The 17,173-nt window shown below is 38.7% G+C and overlaps 1 protein-coding gene across 8 annotated transcripts in view; it reads right to left on the reverse strand.

Moving 5' to 3' along the window:
* The window catches only part of LAMA2 (laminin subunit alpha 2), a 615,089-nt gene that overhangs the window by 573,877 nt on the left and 24,039 nt on the right, over positions 1-17,173 (reverse strand). The window lies entirely within an intron of this gene.

The following is a 17,173-nucleotide window of genomic DNA, read 5'->3' on the forward strand; positions in this document are numbered from 1 at the left end:
AGGAAGTGATATTTCAACTGAAGTTTGAAAAATGAGTAGGGTAGGTGGAGGTAATCTTCTGAAGCAGTAGGAAGCCTCAGAGATAAGGGCTTTTTAAAGCTGGAGAGAGAATGGAACATATTCAAGAAATCAAAGGAATCCAGTATAGACAAAATATCACCTGAAAAATAGTGGCACAACTCATCATGGGCTGGAATGATGGAGGCTTTTTTTGGTCTTTATTATAAGAACAATGGTAGACCATTATAAACTTTAAAATAGGGGAGTGAGAACCATCTCTGGCTGCTGTGAGGAGAACAGATTAGAATGGGAAAAGAAGTCTTAGAAGGCCGTGATGGGGCTTGCTCAGAGCAGTCAGGGAGAACCAGGAAGGGCAACACAATCTGCATAGGAGAAACACTTGTTTCTCGTAGGAGGTGGTGTTTGAGCTAATTGTCTTGTGAGAAGTAGGAACTGGTCAATAAGATAATGGAGAGATGGGTATTCCAGTCTCTACTCAATCTGCTTGATCATTCCTTTCTTATTGACCCTCCTTTTCCTCTCTGCTTTTGACTATGTCCCTACACTTTGGATTCCGCTTACTTACCTTTAATCACAACATCCATTTGCTTTCTCATTGATGGGTAGACTTCCTAGATACTGAAATCTTTCTTTCTGCCTCCCTCTAAAATATTTATGCATTTAGTCTTTTGTTTATTCATGTGTTTAAGTTTTGTACTATGTATTAAATAATCTGTTAATTACCCAAAAAGTAAATGAATTATGAACAGTTGCAAGCCTTATAAAACTCAAAGTTCAGGGGCGCCTGGGTGGCTCAGTCGTTAGGCGTCTGCCTTCGGCTCAGGTCATGATCCCAGGGTCCTGGGATCGAGCCCCACATCGGGCTCCCTGCTCAGCGGGAAGCCGGCTTCTCCCTCTCCCACTCCCCCTGCTTGTGTTCCCTCTCTTGCTGTGTCTCTCTCTGTCAAATAAATAAATAAAATCTTAAAAAAAAAAAAAACCTCAAAGTCCACTGAAGAAGAGGATGTTATAAATAGATTCATGCTTTCATTCAATGCATATTTATTAAATAGCTACTGTGTACTAAGCATAAGGATACCGTAGTGAAACAAAAAATGGTTGATCTCTTGGTACTTACCTCTAGTGAAGAAGATAAATTGTAACACATTAAGATAAGGGCTATTACAGAGACAGGAACAAAAAAGAAAACTGTTAATATCAAGAGGATAGAAGAGTACCCATTTTTGTTGAGTCTTAACAGACAAAAGAGAGTTTGCCGCTGAAATTGTGGAGGAAAGCCTTTTTAGACTGCGTGATGAGCATGTGAAGAATCTGAGTGGGAGTAGAGAAATTAAAAGTTGCAGAACCTTTAGTTTTCTGAAAAATAACTCTGAACTTAGTATAGAGTGGAGGATTCTCAAAAAAGAGGCTAAGCAGCAAGAAGACAAGTTAAAAGTCTGTAGTGAAAGTACGAGCGGAAAATACTGACATTTGGACTCTGAAGAGGTAACAAGCAGCACAGACGGAAAGAAAAGAGTGGGATCGTTCTGAGGTTTCTGGAGCAGGTAGCAGGGCTCACTCACTGAGAATAAGACTACCAGACGTGGACTGTGTTTGGGAGTCAAGATCACAGAATTCTCTTCTTTTTGCTTCTCTTATTCTTTTTTTTTTTAATTTTTTATTGTTATGTTAATCACCATATATTACATCATTAGTTTTTTATGTAATGTTCCATGATTCATTGTTTGTGTATAACACCCAGTGCTCCATTCAATATGTGCCCTCCTCAATACCCATCACCACGCTAACCCATCCCCTTACCCCCCTCCCCTCTAGAACCCTCAGTTTGTGTTTCAGATTCCATCATTGCTTCTCTTATTCTTTTGCTCACTCTGAAATGTTGGTACTCCCAGGACCTTCCTTGCCTTGTGATACATACAAAAATCAAACAGTAATTTTTATAAACAAACAGAAACAAAACACAAGTAGCGTAGGAAGAGGAATACCAAGAAGGTCATACTCTGTGGAGTTAAGTTATAAACTCTAATGTCCACTGCCTTGATCTTTCCTCATTTCAATGGAATCCAAGCACTGAATTTATACATATTTGGGGAGGGAGATGTGGTGGTGAAGTGTTCAGTTTCTGTGCTAGATATAAAAACCTAATGTTTACATCCCAGCTCCTCCATGTATGAACTGGTGACAACTTCTACAACCTACGTGTTTCTTTATTTGAAACATGGGATGACAAAACTTCCTTCATAAGACTGTGGTGAAGATTAAATAAAATACACCATGTAAACTGTCCCTAGCACTGTAAGGACCTCATAAAACATTAGTTAAAAATAATCATAGGGGTGCCTAGGTGGCTCAGTCGGTTAAGTGTCCGACTTGATTTTGGCTCAGGTCATGATCTCAGGGTCATGCGATCAAGCTCCGAATCGGACATGGAGCCTTGCTTAAGCTTCTCTCTTCTCCCTCTGCCCCCCCTCAAAAAAGAAAGTAATTACTTTCTTCCTACAATTCCCACCATTTCATTTGATCCTACAATTTCATCTGATCCTCACAAAAACTCTACAGGAGAGGTACTCATGTGATTTTTATTGTAACTATCATCCCCATATTTACTGGTCAGGGAACTGAGACACAGAGTTTTCAGGACTTGCCTAGAATCATACAGCTGGCAAATGCTGAAGCTGTAATTAGAACACAGGCAGCCTGGGGCGCCTGGGTGGCTCGGTTGTTAAGCATCTGCCTTCGGCTCAGGTCATGATCCCAGGGTCCTGGGATCCAGCCCCACATGGGGCTCCCTGCTCCGCGGGAAGCCTGCTTCTCCCTCTCCCACTCCCTCTGCTTCTGTTCCCTCTCTTGCTGTGCCTCTCTCTGTCAAATAAATAAATAAAATCTTAAAAAAAAAAAAAAAAGAACATAGGCAGCCTGGCCTTAAAGTCAGAAATCTTAATTCTAGGAGATCCCGGCGTTCCCATAGGGATCCAGGAGATCCTTGCCTCACCTCCTGGTTCCAGGCTTGCTTAAGGGCCACTCTCCTCTACCATCCCTGTCCCACACTGCTTTCTCCTTTTTCTCAATTGTTTTCACTCATTGGCTCTACGGTGAAAATTCTAATTTAATAATTTATTCTTACATTTTTCTGTAATGGATGTAAGTCTTGTCTTGAGTGCAAGCCCTTGAGGCAGGGATTATATCCCGTCTTGGTATTCTCTTCAGTAACAGCTCTACGCCTGAGTATCAGTAAGCTCTCGGTAAATACTTGTGGGTGATTGATTCTCAGGCTTCAAGGCATCGCTACTGGAAGGAACAACAACTAGAGAGATTTGCATAAGGCCTAGTCACTCCTATTGAAGATTTCACATTAGCAAAAAATGCAGAGAGCATTTTTGCAGAGAGCATCAATGAATGACACAGAGCTCCACTCGTGAGAATATCACTCAAGAGCCCACACAGAAGAGGCAAAGCTCTTATAATATATGATGAGAAATGACCTAATCTTGTTCTTTTGGCTATTACTGTGAAGGTTACTTTTATAGTAAAAGATAGAGGCATATTTGAATACAATTTTGTAAAATAAGAATGTTTAGTTCTTTTCTCTTAATAATTATAGTGAGGACAATTTATTTTTTTAAGGTTTATTTTAGAGGGAGAGTGTGAGAGAGAGAGAGCATGGGGGGAGGGGGCCGGGGGGTGGGGGAAAGGCAGAGGGAGAGGGAGAGAAAAACCCAAGCAGACTCTAAGATCATGACCTGAGCAGAAACCAAGAGTCGGACACTTAACTGACTGCACCACAGAGGCACCCCCAGTTAGGACAATTTAAAAGAGTAGTTATTGACTTGTGTCCTCATATTAAAATCAAAAAAGAATCATTGGTGCACTTAAAGCAGTTTGAGAAAAAATAAAATAAACAATTGCTATTTTTTAAAACAAAGTAATATATCTAAAATGAAAAGAATAAGGATTTTATAATAACAGTCCAAGTGCACTATTTGGAAAATAACAGTCTGAAAATAACAGTTCATTAAAGTAATTTTTGTTTAAAGTGCTTAAAAACTGGAGTCACAAAGACAGGCTTGAAAGTCAAATAAAATAAGTCAGATAAAAGAGTAAAAGTCAAAGTGGATTTTAGAAAAAATAATTTTTAAGAAGATAATCTGAAGGGAAATGAGTACTATGACATTTATATTTTTTAACTTAAGAATTATTAATTGGTGTTATTTGTCTCATTGTTGTTGCCAATACCCACATGGTTTCTAGAGAGCAGAGTGGCAGTTTTAAAACCAAATGTAATCTTAATTTCATTCATTTATCAACTTTAAGATATTTATGAGGGCTTGTGCAATTAAGTTTGCAACAATATGGAAGTGAAAGACCATTTTCTTCCTGAAAAGAACTGGAAGATGAACCATGAGAGACGATGGACTCTGAGAAACAAACTGAGGGTTCTAGAGGGGAGGGGGGTGGGGGATGGGTTAGCCTGGTGATGGGTATTAAAGAGGGCACATTCTGCATGGAGCACTGGGTGTTACACGCAAATAATGAATCATGGAACAGTACATCAAAAACTAATGATGTAATGTATGGTGATTAACATAATAAAAAATCTGAAAAAAAAAAGAATTGGAAACCTACTCAGAATGAGGAACTTCAGAGAGAGAATGCTTAATTGTTAAGTGCAGACTACGTTAACCTATAAATCCTGACAGGGAGATATGATTAAGGATATCCAAAGGACAGTTAAAAATTAGGAGCTGAAGTTCAAAGAAGAGTTCAAATATAGGAATAAGGATTTTAGAGTCACTGATGGAGAAGTAATGTCTAAATCTATGGGCTTAGATAAGACTACAAATTATGCATCATTAGATTGACTTTACCACATTCTTGAGCCGATAGGAGAGAATGTTGACCTTATTTTACTGGTTTCATATTCCTGGAAGAAAATAAACTACTGGGCGCCTGGGTGGCTCAGTTGGTTAAGCGACTGCCTTTGGCTCAGGTCATGATCCTGGAGTCGCGGGATGGAGTCCTGTATCGGGCTGCCTGGTCAGCAGGGAGTCTGCTTCTCCCTCTGACCCTCCCCCCTCTCCTGCTCTCTCTCTCTCTCTCATTCTCTCTCTCAAATAAATAAAATAAAATCTTAAAAAAAAGAAAAGAAACTACTGATGATAAAAATAATGCAGAAAAGAACTCACAAAGTTGTTCAGGATGAATGAGCCCTACTATTTCAATTATTAAAATTGGTGATAGTTATGAATTTTCAATCCTTTAGGAGTCTTTTGTTAATACAATCTTATAGCCTGTGTATCTTTTTCATAGAGAGTCACCAGATAAATAAAAATGAAGACTACTAATCTCCACTAGGATAATAAGCACATACTTAAAAATTATCCTCTGTATGGCATTGTAACAGTCCCATGATTTTTTTAAAAGCTTTTTTTTTCCCTTTGATCAACATGTAGAGACATGAACTTTTAGTAAAGAAGTAATGAGGTGAATCTATTATGAAAGATTTCAAGCAAATCTCCTGAACAAAGATTCCAGCTCAAAGAAGCAGTTTACTTGTCTATTCAGTTAAATATGAAGTGATCCATTACTCAGTCAACACACATTCAATTATTCTCATAATGAAGTCAAATATATGAAATGAAACACACTGGAGAGGATTTTTTAAATTGTTATTATGATCTGTGAGTGAATATTGAAATCAATTTAGTAGATTAAAGCTGGTATTAAGAATAAAGAATACAGAGTAAAAATATTGGAATGCATTGACTGTCATAAGTCTAAGTATTGCTTGAAGATATTTTATGACATTTTCTGTGTGTGTGTTTGTGTGTATGTGTGTGTGTGTGTTAGAGAAAAAGAACTGGTCTTTTTCATTTGCATTTCTTACCAAAAAAAAGAGAGAGAGAGAGAGAGAGAGAGAGAGAAAAGAAAAAAAAAAAAAGAATTTAAAGGCCACTGCTTGTGAGGAATCAAGGAGAGAGGAGGGACATTGGTGTGTGGACGAAGAATAAACATTCCCAGTCCCCACAGAATATTCTCAGTCCCTTATAATCCACCAGGTCTTTGTGTTCTACTGCTTTCAACTTCACCACGTTAGGCTTGGTTGATGATTTTTACCCAAAACTATACCTTAGAGAATTGAATGTATTCAAACTGGATGTCAACCTTAATCAGATTCTGCATATACATATTTAATTCTCCATTTCATCTTTGTTAGCAGAGCTAAAGTGTACTGGGATTTGTTTCACACTCTTACCAATAATACTACGACATTATATCTGTTGAATACTAAAACACCTTAACAACTCTGAACTTTATTACAATACTAAATATCTCTTATTGGCAAAGTGGTCTTTACGGACTTCAGAAAATAAAAAAGGGAGGGACTCAGAAGAAAGTTCAGACTTCCTGAATTTATCTCAGAAAAGGATAACTGATTTTTAAAAAGAGCATAAATACTCAAAATATGGCCTATAATATCTTTATTTATTTGAAAGAGAGAGAATGAGAGAGACAGAGAGCACATGAGAGTGGGGAGGATCAGAGGGAGAAGCAGACTCCCTGCCGAGCAGGGAGCCCGATGCGGGACTCAATCCTGGGACTCCAGGGTCATGACCTGATCCGAAGGCAGTCGCTTAACCAACTGAGCCACCCAGGCGCCCCGGGAGAGGAAGAATCTTAAGCGGCTCCATGACCAGTGCAGAGCCCAGTCTCATGACCCTGAGATCATGACCTGAGCCAAAGCCAAGAGATGGATGCTTAACTGATTCAGCCACCCAGGTGCCCCACTATCCTGACCATTTGAAATGCACAGTTCAGTAGCATCAAGTATACTCATACTGTTGAGCAACCATCACCACTATCCATCTCCAGACCTCTCTTTATCTTCAAAAACTGAAATTCTGTACCCATCAAATAATAACTGCCTATTCCTCCTACTCCCCTCCCTTGGCAACCCTTCCATTCAATTTTCTAGCTCTAAGTTTGGCCACTTTAGGTACCTCATGTGAGTGGAATTATACAGTATTTGTCTTTTGTAGCTGGCTTATTTTATTCAGCATAATTTTAAGGTCCATGCATGGTATAGCATATGTCAGAATATCCTTCCTTTTTAAGATTAAATAATATTCCATTGTATGTATATGCCACATTTTGTTTATCCTCTCATCTGTCCTTAGACACTTGGGTTGATATTTTTAAAATCAAAATATATTCATATATTGCATTTGCAAACACATATCAATATCTTAAGAATACATGTGGGACTTAACGCATATGTATTCTGTGAAAGGCTTTTGGATGCTATTTCTGGTTAAATGATTTTCTTCTCTAAAAAAACGATGTAATCTTGTAAAGAGTAATTGTAATCAGATTGATGTGAAAGGGTGGCTGGCCTGTATTAGAGCCAGATAAACATCCACATGTAGGGAAATAACCTATCTGAGCTGCACCTATAAATCTAGGGGAAAGTTAGAGGGACACCCTAGCCACCTGTGCATTAAGCTCTTATAAATACAGAGGAACATACATGTTTATATAAGTGACTAAGGAGAATGTTAGGTAAAGCTTTAGTTTGTTATATAAGGGATTTTTTTTCCCTGGGGTATATTTTCTTGAATTTTGATAACTGATAATTCAACTGATAGACAAAATAATACAATTAAAATGTCAGGATGTTTCTTTCACTCTAAAAACTTCAGTGGATGCCTCCCCCTCATGCTTTCTGTTCTCCTTCTTTTCTACTTTTTCTTCAGTTTTTTCTCTTCTTCTAATTTCCTCGTCTATCTCATCCTTCTCCATAAGCAGTTCAAACAGGTTAGAACTGAATATTAATGAATGTTTACATAAGAAACTTTTTGTGGGGAGGGTAGGGCGCTGGGTGGCTCAGTCAGTTAAGCATCTGCCCGCAGTTCAGGTCATGATCTCAGAGTCCTGGGATCAAGCCCTGCAACAGGCTCCCTGCTCAGCGGGGAGTCGGCTTCCCCTCTGCCCCTCCTTCCAGCTTGTGCCCTCTCTCTCTCCCTCTCAAATAAAATAAAAAAATCTAAAAAAAAAAAAAAGAAAGAAAGAAAGAAATGGTTTTGGATGGAGGAGAATTTTATTAGCACTGTCAGTCGTTCTGGTCTGGACAAACATAACACCGTGGAAATGGAACGACTTTTAAAAGACTAATACTAGGGGAAAAAAGAAACCAAAATAAGGGGAGAGCTAGAATATTTGAGATCATGTGATTGTAATAGACTGAAGAAAACTTTCTTTTACCATTACAATTACGCAGAGATAGGGGCGCCTGGGTGGCTCAGTCAGCTAAGGGTCTGCCTTCGGTTAAGAGTCCTGGGATCGAGCCCCTCGGCAGGCACCCTGCTCAGCGGGGAGTCTGCTTCACTCTCTCCCTCTGCCACTCTACCTACTTATGCTCTCTGTGTCAAATAAATAAATAAATAAAATCTTTAAAACAAACAATTAGACAGAGATAGTTCTCACCAAACATCCCTCGTGTCCTCTGTCCTCTACACTTCTCAGCCCCCTCATAGTTTGGAGGGTCCTATGACTCTTTTGCGATAATAAAATGTAGATGAGAGGAATGTGCAGGACTCCGTAGCTGAGGCACTAAAGAACTGGAGGGCCTGTTCCACCCTCCTGTCTGCCTCTGTGGCTGCAACAGTGCAAAGCCATGTGCTGAGTTGGAGACCTGACGAGAGGAATACGGGGACCCTGAGTCTCCAGATGGATCTGTGCTAGACACTGCGTGATTGAAGCCTACACCTCGGTAATATACATCTCTACTGAGATTCGAGGGGGTCATGCGTTCCTATCGCATGGCCTGCCACTGATCAGACCATGACAGGGGACCAGTAATTGTGTTAAGAAAAGACTCAGCAGTGAGATTGAGAGCAGTAAGAAAGCACAGCACAGAATTTAAACCCTAAATAATTATTCCTGTAATCATTTTACCATTTCTAGCTCTAACCTCTCCATTTCAAATATATCGGATATACTTATTTTTCCTTTTAAAATAACTATATAGTTTCCCAGAGCTACATAAATTACCACAAATGGGGTGGCTTAACAAAACAGAAATTTATTCTCTTGTAGTTCTGGAGGCTTAGAAGTCCAAAATCAAGGTCTCAGAGAAGAGTTGATCTCTTCTAAATGCTGTGAGGGAGAATCTATTCCGTACCTCTCTCCTAGCTCCTGGTGGTGGCCAGCAATCCTTGGCATTGTTTGGCTTGTATCGGTTTCACTCCAATCTCTACCTCCATGTTCACACAGCTTCCTCCCTGTATCTCTCTCTCTCTCTCTCTCTCTCTCCTCTTACAAAGACACCAGTCATACTAGATTAGGGCCCACCCTAACTCAGCATGATCTCATCTTAACTATATCTGCAGAGACCCGACTTCCCAATAAGGTCACGTTCATAGGTACTGGAGGTTAGGACTTCACATATCTTTCCAAGGACATAATGCAAACCACAACAATGGCTTGCAAACAGCTTCCCACTTTCATTTTCTGGAAGTGAATGTTATAAACTGGATTTCGACAGCCCTACTTTTAGCCACCATTTCAGAAACTGTTTTGTTTTTGTCTAACATAACCATTACCAACTTTTAAAGGCAGAAATTATCTTAGTCCAGCATTTCCTCAAATTCAAACATAATTACCTTTTGCACTTACTGAAAATTATGTGATTATATAAGATGTTCTAATAAGTTTGCGCACGGCAGGCAAAACATACTGGGATGCGGGCCTTTGAAGTGCTCCTGCTACGATAAGTGGGAACAGCACTGCAAAGCCAGGATCAGATGATCAGAAATGGAATGTAGGTGTCCATCCAAATTGTCAGTTCGAGGCCTCTCAGGTTTTTTTCTACTTGTTCTTTTCTGGATACTCAAGACTTGGCCTTTTTTGGTCTTCCTTTCTCTTCTCCCTTGTTAAAGTGCTTCCTACTTGCTCAACATCTGTCTCTTCACATAAAAAGAGTAGATGTCAAAGTGCAAAATCACCCTAAAATTATTTTTGTTTCATAAACTCAATACATATATGTATATTTTCAGTAACACTATGTGACAATAAACACATTAAGCCCTGGGAATACAGTTGGGAATAAACTGAGAGTCCTGTCTTGCCAGAACTAATAGTCTGAAAGGAAGCACAAAAATTATATACAAACATGGTTAAGTGGGAAGAGAATTTGATTGGGGAAGTACAGAGCAAATATGAGTACAGAAAAACAGGGAAATGCAAGCTGGTCTAGAGATCAGGAAGTGCTTCTTGCAGGAAGTATATAAATGAAATTTGTGTGACAAACTGGCATGAATTAGTGGGTTAACAGAAGAACGCTGTAGACAGCAACACCATCCTGGGCCCAACTTCAGACTGAGAGACAGGATGACATGCTCCATAAATCAAAGGAGCTCGGGATGGCTACAACTTAGATTATGACTTTAAAAAGTGGTGAGAGATGAGGCTGGAGAGAAATGCAGAGGCCAGATCATGAGGTACCTTATAAACAAGGTGATCATATGATTCATCATCTGAAACTGACCACTTTGGAGAATAAAAAGGGGCTCCTTTAATAATTAGGCTGGGGCAGCAGGTGTGACCCGGGGCTGTCAGAGCCTAACTGGGACGTGTAGCTACAAGACCTCTAAACCACATCAATGCACCTAAGGTCAATCAGACACCATGACAGCATTTTATACAGAGAAGTGGCTCAGTGATATTGTAATTTATAAAGCTTACTCTAGCTGACGTATAATAAACAAATGGGAGAGGATGAAATGGGAAGAAGGAAGATCCATTAAAAGACAGCTGTGATCACTTCTAGTTGTGAGGGGATGGCGGCCTAGATCGTTGTAATGATGGTGAGCCTGTAAGGAAATTGATGATGCAACATTAGGTTGAACCCTATGAAATCACCGCCATTCATCATTTTTAACCCACAGAAGTAGCAGTTTCATAAGGTTCGACTAATAGATTTGCAAGAAATAGGACTGATTGGATTTCTTTGTAAGTGTGAGGTAGACGGTGAACAACTTGAAACATGAATGTGTCCTGTTTTTCTCCCATGTGACCAATACTGGCTGAATCTTAGACTATGAAGGTGTCCTTTTATCATGGGAGGCCCGAGACCAGGGTCAGGGGAGAAAGAGAACAACAAATATAGACCCCAAATCTATGGTTTCTGAATTTTAGAGGTCAGAATTCAGGTGAGAGTCAGCAGGGTATTTGAGAGCAGATGGAACAAGTTCCTCCACAATCCATCAGCACCATCGCTTAGACTAATCCAGCTCTGGACCGCGAAGGACAAAAGAACTGTTAGAGGTGAGAAGAGGAAAGTCAGGGGCACCTGGTGGCTCAGTTGGTTAAGTGACTGCCTTCAGCTCAGGTCGTGATCCTGGAGTCCCGGGATCGAGTCCCACATCGGGCTCCCTGCTCAGCAGGGAGTCTGCTTCTCCCTCTGACCCTCCTCCTTCCCATGCTCTCTCTCATTCTCTCTCTCAAATAAATAAATAAAATCTTTAAATAAAAAAAAAAAAAAGAAGAGGAAAGTCAGACATACAGGAGTCCCCTGCAGAGGTCGGAGATTAGGAATGCATACTCTGTCAGATTACCTGGGTCTGCCAGTAAATAAGTACAACCTTGGGCGAGTCATTTGACATTATGCCCCAGTTCCTCATCTACAAAATGAGGACAATATTATCTACATCATCATATTGTTCTGAGAATTACGTAAAATAGTGTATTTCCAACACTTACAATAGTACGTGGCAAATATCAACCACTATATAATTGTTAGTTGACAACAGTAGTGGTAGTAGTAATATGAGCATTGTTATTATCAGGATTGACTGACATCGGTCGTACACTGAAGTTTAAAACATAGAACAGTCAAGGGTGTCTGGGTGGCTCAGCTGGTTAAGCAACCGATTCTTGGTTTCAGTCAGCTCAGGTCATGATCTCAGGGTCCTGGGACCAAGCCCCGCATCAGGCTCCCCACTCAGCAGGAGTCTGCTTGTCTCCCTCTCCCTCTGTCCCTTCCTGTGCCTGCACACAATCAATCAATAAAATCTTTAAATAAAAAAATTAAAAATAAAAATAAATCACAGAACATTCAAAATTGATACCTGTAGATAACAGAAGAGTTTATTGCCTACACTTCATGTACAAAGAGGCACAAGCAGGGAACCAACCTGAATAACAGTCCCATGAGTCCTCCATGGTTCTCAAAAGGGGAGGAAGAAAACTCCCAACACTCTTGTGGGCCCGTTATGGAAGAAAAAAGAGTGCAAATCCATTCATCTGCTAAAGATCACCAGAATGCAGTACAAAGTGACCAGCACAGGAGAAAATCGTGGGCCAGATGGACTATATGGTTGAAGCTAACACTGAAGTTAACTCTGGAAGAACTGAATCTGTACTGGGAGGGATTCCTAATCTCCACTAGTTGAAGCAATCGCAACCTACTATGTCTTCACAATTCAGTCAGAATCCAAAATGCACACCTCTCTGCCCTGATACCATGATGTTACACATGCTTCTCCCTACATTTAGATTCCATATCAGGAGAAAGATCAATGAAATGACCCATCAATTTTAAATGGAAAAGTGACCCCCAAATTACTAAATGTAACTGAAATTACCTGAAAACTCCTAGTTGTTTACCATAAACAAACGAGAGGCTCAGAGTCACAAATCGAGTTCTATAGAAATACATAATTTGAGGGCGCCTGGGTGGCTCAGTCGTTAAGCGTCTGCCTTCGGCTCAGGTCATAATCCCAGGGTCCTGGGATCGAGCCCCACATTGGGCTCCCTGCTCAGCGGGAAGCCTGCTTCTCCCTCTCCCACGCCCCCTGCTTGTGTTCCTGCTCTCGCTGTCTCTCTCTGTCAAATGAATAAATAAAATCTTAAAAAAAAAAAGAAATACATAATTTGCATTTTTTTTTTTTTTTTTGCACAACACTGTGAATATTACACCTGTTACAAGGGAATGTTGGGTGTGCTGAAGAAAATGAAGGAAATGAAGATTAGGATGACTACTAGGTTTGTGGCTTGACAATGGGTTGGGTAACAGTGCTTTTCTAGATTGTGCTTATTGGAGGACAGCTAGAAAAGGAGATGATACATGTGCAAATTCTGACTTCCAACATTCTATTATTTCTTTAATTAACTCCAATATATATTTTGTGATGAAATATATTAAATTTTCAGATAAACACAACTATTACTGGAATGGCTATATGTGTGCATATGTGTGTTGGTATATACATTCATTCTAGCAACTTTACTTAGATCCTAAAGCATATGTTTCCAGTATTTCTAGAATCAAGTACAGAATTCCTACTTCCCTAAATTGAATTATAACTTTAGAAAATTAACAGTAATGATAGCAGGGTTTTTGGGGAGAAATCAGCAAGTTGGGGAAAATAATTACTTTTGCTTACTTTCACAAGAAAATAATGAAACTAACCTTTCTAGGTTGACTCATACCACTTTATAACAATGAGATCAAAGGGAAGGGAATAAGGAGGACAGATCAGGGATACTGAGATTTAAAAAAAAAAAATGGAAGATATAGGGATACAGAGTAAAATAAAGAGAAATATAGATGTATGGAAACAACAAATACTCAACATGATACACATTCAGTAAAAGGGTTTTGGTGCAGTTAAAATTCTATGGGGAAGAACTAATGTCGATGCCAAGGTCTTCTCACTTTCCTTACATCCAGAGATAAATATAAAAATATATAAATCCTGAAGCAAGTGAGGGGAAACTCTTTCTTCACAAAGGCTAGTAGGCCATATACAAAGCAAATAAAATTCAATTTAGCTTTTGTAGCATGGAAAAGGAGTAGAGAAGAAACTAAAATAAAAAATAAAATGACTTTTAAATTGAGGACATAGAACAAATTCTTAAATATCTAAGAGAAGTAAGGTAAAATAAACTTCTTTCCAGATAATTACAATTCTTCAAATCACTCGATTAATTTCTGGTGTGGAATGATGGAAATTTTTCCCTATTTTTTGCTTATATATAGTTCTAATTATACAAGTAAGTAATAAGCATACGTTATTCTATTACCAACAATTTTTTTTAAGAGGAGACTTCATTTCATGTTCTATTTCTGGAAGGAAAAGGACAAGAGGAAGTAATGAGACACCATGAAATAGAGGAAATGAAATCCAAAGCAAGGAGAATGAAAGAAAGAACAAAAATTAGGTGGGCTGAGGGAGAGAAGGGATAATAGTAAACACAAACATAAAGACAACTGGGTTAGAGAAGTGGTCAACACTCCTCACCTAGCTTAAATCTAATGTTTAAAAATTTCTGCTTCCCACTACTCCACCCCATCAGATCTAATCTTACCATCTTCACGGCGACTTGCTGAAATCATTTGTATTAAGATAGAGAAAATACCCCTACTTGAGGACCAGTGGGTTTCCATTTTTACTTGACCATTCACATGGAGAAGAAGTTGGGTGGGAAAGCTATGAATTAGCTCTATCCCTAAATCACAGGCTGAACTTACAGCCACTGTGGACAGGACACAGCAGCTTGGCCGAGTAGTGTGATGCCTCCGAGACAGAATGTCCAAACTATTGGAAAAACCCCCACCCTATAAAGAAAGGATCTTGGAGTTGTATGCAACAAGATTCTAACTTAAAAGCAATGTTTAGATAAAAAAGAAATCACAAAGTGAAGAAAACTTGAAATACCAAGTTTTTTACTGAATGATCAGAGTGGTGAGATTTTTCAGATTTCAGTACTCAATTGCCATTCCCAGTTATAAGAGCATTTCCTATTCCATTTTACAAGCAGTCACATAACTAATGAAGTATTCCTGTATCAGAAACTCAGTGATTCAAATACAAATTTTTTCAGTTGCTAAAATTGGTATTTACACTTAGTGTTCTCTTTGATTATTACATTTATTCTCAAGTGCCTAGAAACTAAATGAATGAGAATATGAATCAACAGAATTAAATTCTTTTGAAAATTTACCAAGACTTTGAATACTTGGCCTCCATTCCCATATTCCCACTAGCCAAATATGCTTTTTGGTTACCTGGCTATTACACTGTCCAGCTAGGACCATAAAACCCCTACTGTAACTTGCCATGAGAAGTAGGACTATCATCACCAGGAGACCTGGATAGTGACAAATTAGCAGCAAAGAATGGCACAGCAATTAGAAAATGAATAACAGCAACCAAAGGCAGATAATCAGCCATCAGGTACATACACAAGTTCGATGAAAATTATATTTAGACATTGGAAAACAATGGTGACTTATTAATTATTTTATGCCTTTTATTTCAGAAATAAAGAGCAAGGCCGTTATCTCTCATCATACATATTGGATGGACTATGGCCTAATAATTGAGCTTGCATTATGCTCCCACAAGGAACAATTAGAGTTTTCACTACAACTATCCAAATAAAGACTTGGGTTTTATTATTGTGGCCTCAGAGGTCCATTCTTTTTGAACTACAAATAACTGGAAGACTATCCACTCGCATAAACATCATTCCAAATTGTAATATAATTCTTGTCAGACAATGTATTTCACACTGTCTAAATAATGCTCCCTTGGAGTAGAGTTATATAAGACACTGCCAAGTTTACCTGCAGAGAAACACACTTCAATAGTTCTCACACAGCATGAAGGCATTTATCATTATTCAAATACAAAAGAAAAGAAAAGGTTCCGATGTTTCTGACATCATAACTGGCTTGTGGTAAACTGCTGTTAAGCAGGGTTTGGTGGGCTGTACTTATCCTACACAATTGGAGGAGATCACTCATGCTGTTCCACAAAATACTAAGAGAATCACAAATTCTCTGGCTAGAATTTTTCCTTAGCTCTTACCCTCTACTCCCATAAAGTCTTCAAAGTCAACCACGGACTAATCTAAAAAGCAGATGAGCAATTAAAAGAGGGGAAATACGTATGTATGTATGTATGTACGTATGTACGTGTTTTTGTAGGTTTTTTAAGAAAACCAATAAGTTTTTTTTTTTCCATTATTCTTTCTGTCTTCTTCATGTGAGTCTGTGTGGAATGTTTACAAAATGTTTTGACAAAAGCAAATAGATGTTGATTTTCAGCACTTGGCCAAATAGTGAATACATAGCAATGGCATTCAGGCAAAGTTCAATGTGAAGCAAAGCATTTCAAATTAGACTATTCTTCCATCTCAGCTTTATCTCTACCACGGAATAGGGTCTAGTAACAAATTGCTACCCCATTCATAAATGGGTCTAACTCATTGTTTCAAGTGTTTCTGACTGCTACTCAAAATCAGTAATTTACACAAGGTATAAAAACATTTGGGGGGGGAATATTTTTGTTGTTTGTAGTAAAAAAATTGTTTTTAATTTGAAAAGTACCACATATTAAGAGTTTCCTATTGAATTTAGAAATTTGTAAAATCCTGTACAATATGAATATCCTACCAAATTTAAGAACATGTTTTAGACATTATAAATAAAAACATATTTATATTCAATAGTAATGAACTAAAAAATGACTAACCCATGTTCAATTCTGTTTGTTTTAGAGAATTTGCTATATTCACCTGAACTCTCAAGTAAAAGAATTATCCTAAGATTCATCTAAATAGGGGTGCCTGGGTGGCTCAGTCATTAAGCGTCTGCCTTTGGCTCAGGTCATGATCCCAGGGTGCTGGGATCAAGCCCCGCATCGGGCTCCCTGCTCCGTGGGAAGCCTGCTTCTCCCTCTCCCACTCCCCCTGCTAGTGTTCCCTCTCTTGCTGTGTCTCTGTCAAATAAATAAATAAAATCTTTTTTTAAAAAAAAAGACTCATCTAAATAGAGTTGTTCAGGAATGTGGACTTGTTGTCTACCTAGGTAGCACATCTTTAAAATCAAAACAAATAAAATAAATTAGAAATGAAGCAAATTTTTCTTTGAGGTGAGCACAGTTATTTCAAAACTAGGCATCCTTGAGACTGGGCTGGGATGTACTGGGGCCAGAAGCTATACTGAATTGAAGCAAGTATTACATACATAAATTGGAGGATTACAGACAAATTATACAGGTCAGCTCTTATCATAAGTGGTATTTCTTTTTTGCCCACTTCACATTTTATTTGCTGATTTCAACTTCCAATTCTCTAACAAACATGT

Source organism: Zalophus californianus, chromosome 7 (genome assembly GCF_009762305.2).
Source record: "Zalophus californianus isolate mZalCal1 chromosome 7, mZalCal1.pri.v2, whole genome shotgun sequence".
NCBI lineage: Eukaryota > Metazoa > Chordata > Mammalia > Carnivora > Otariidae > Zalophus > Zalophus californianus.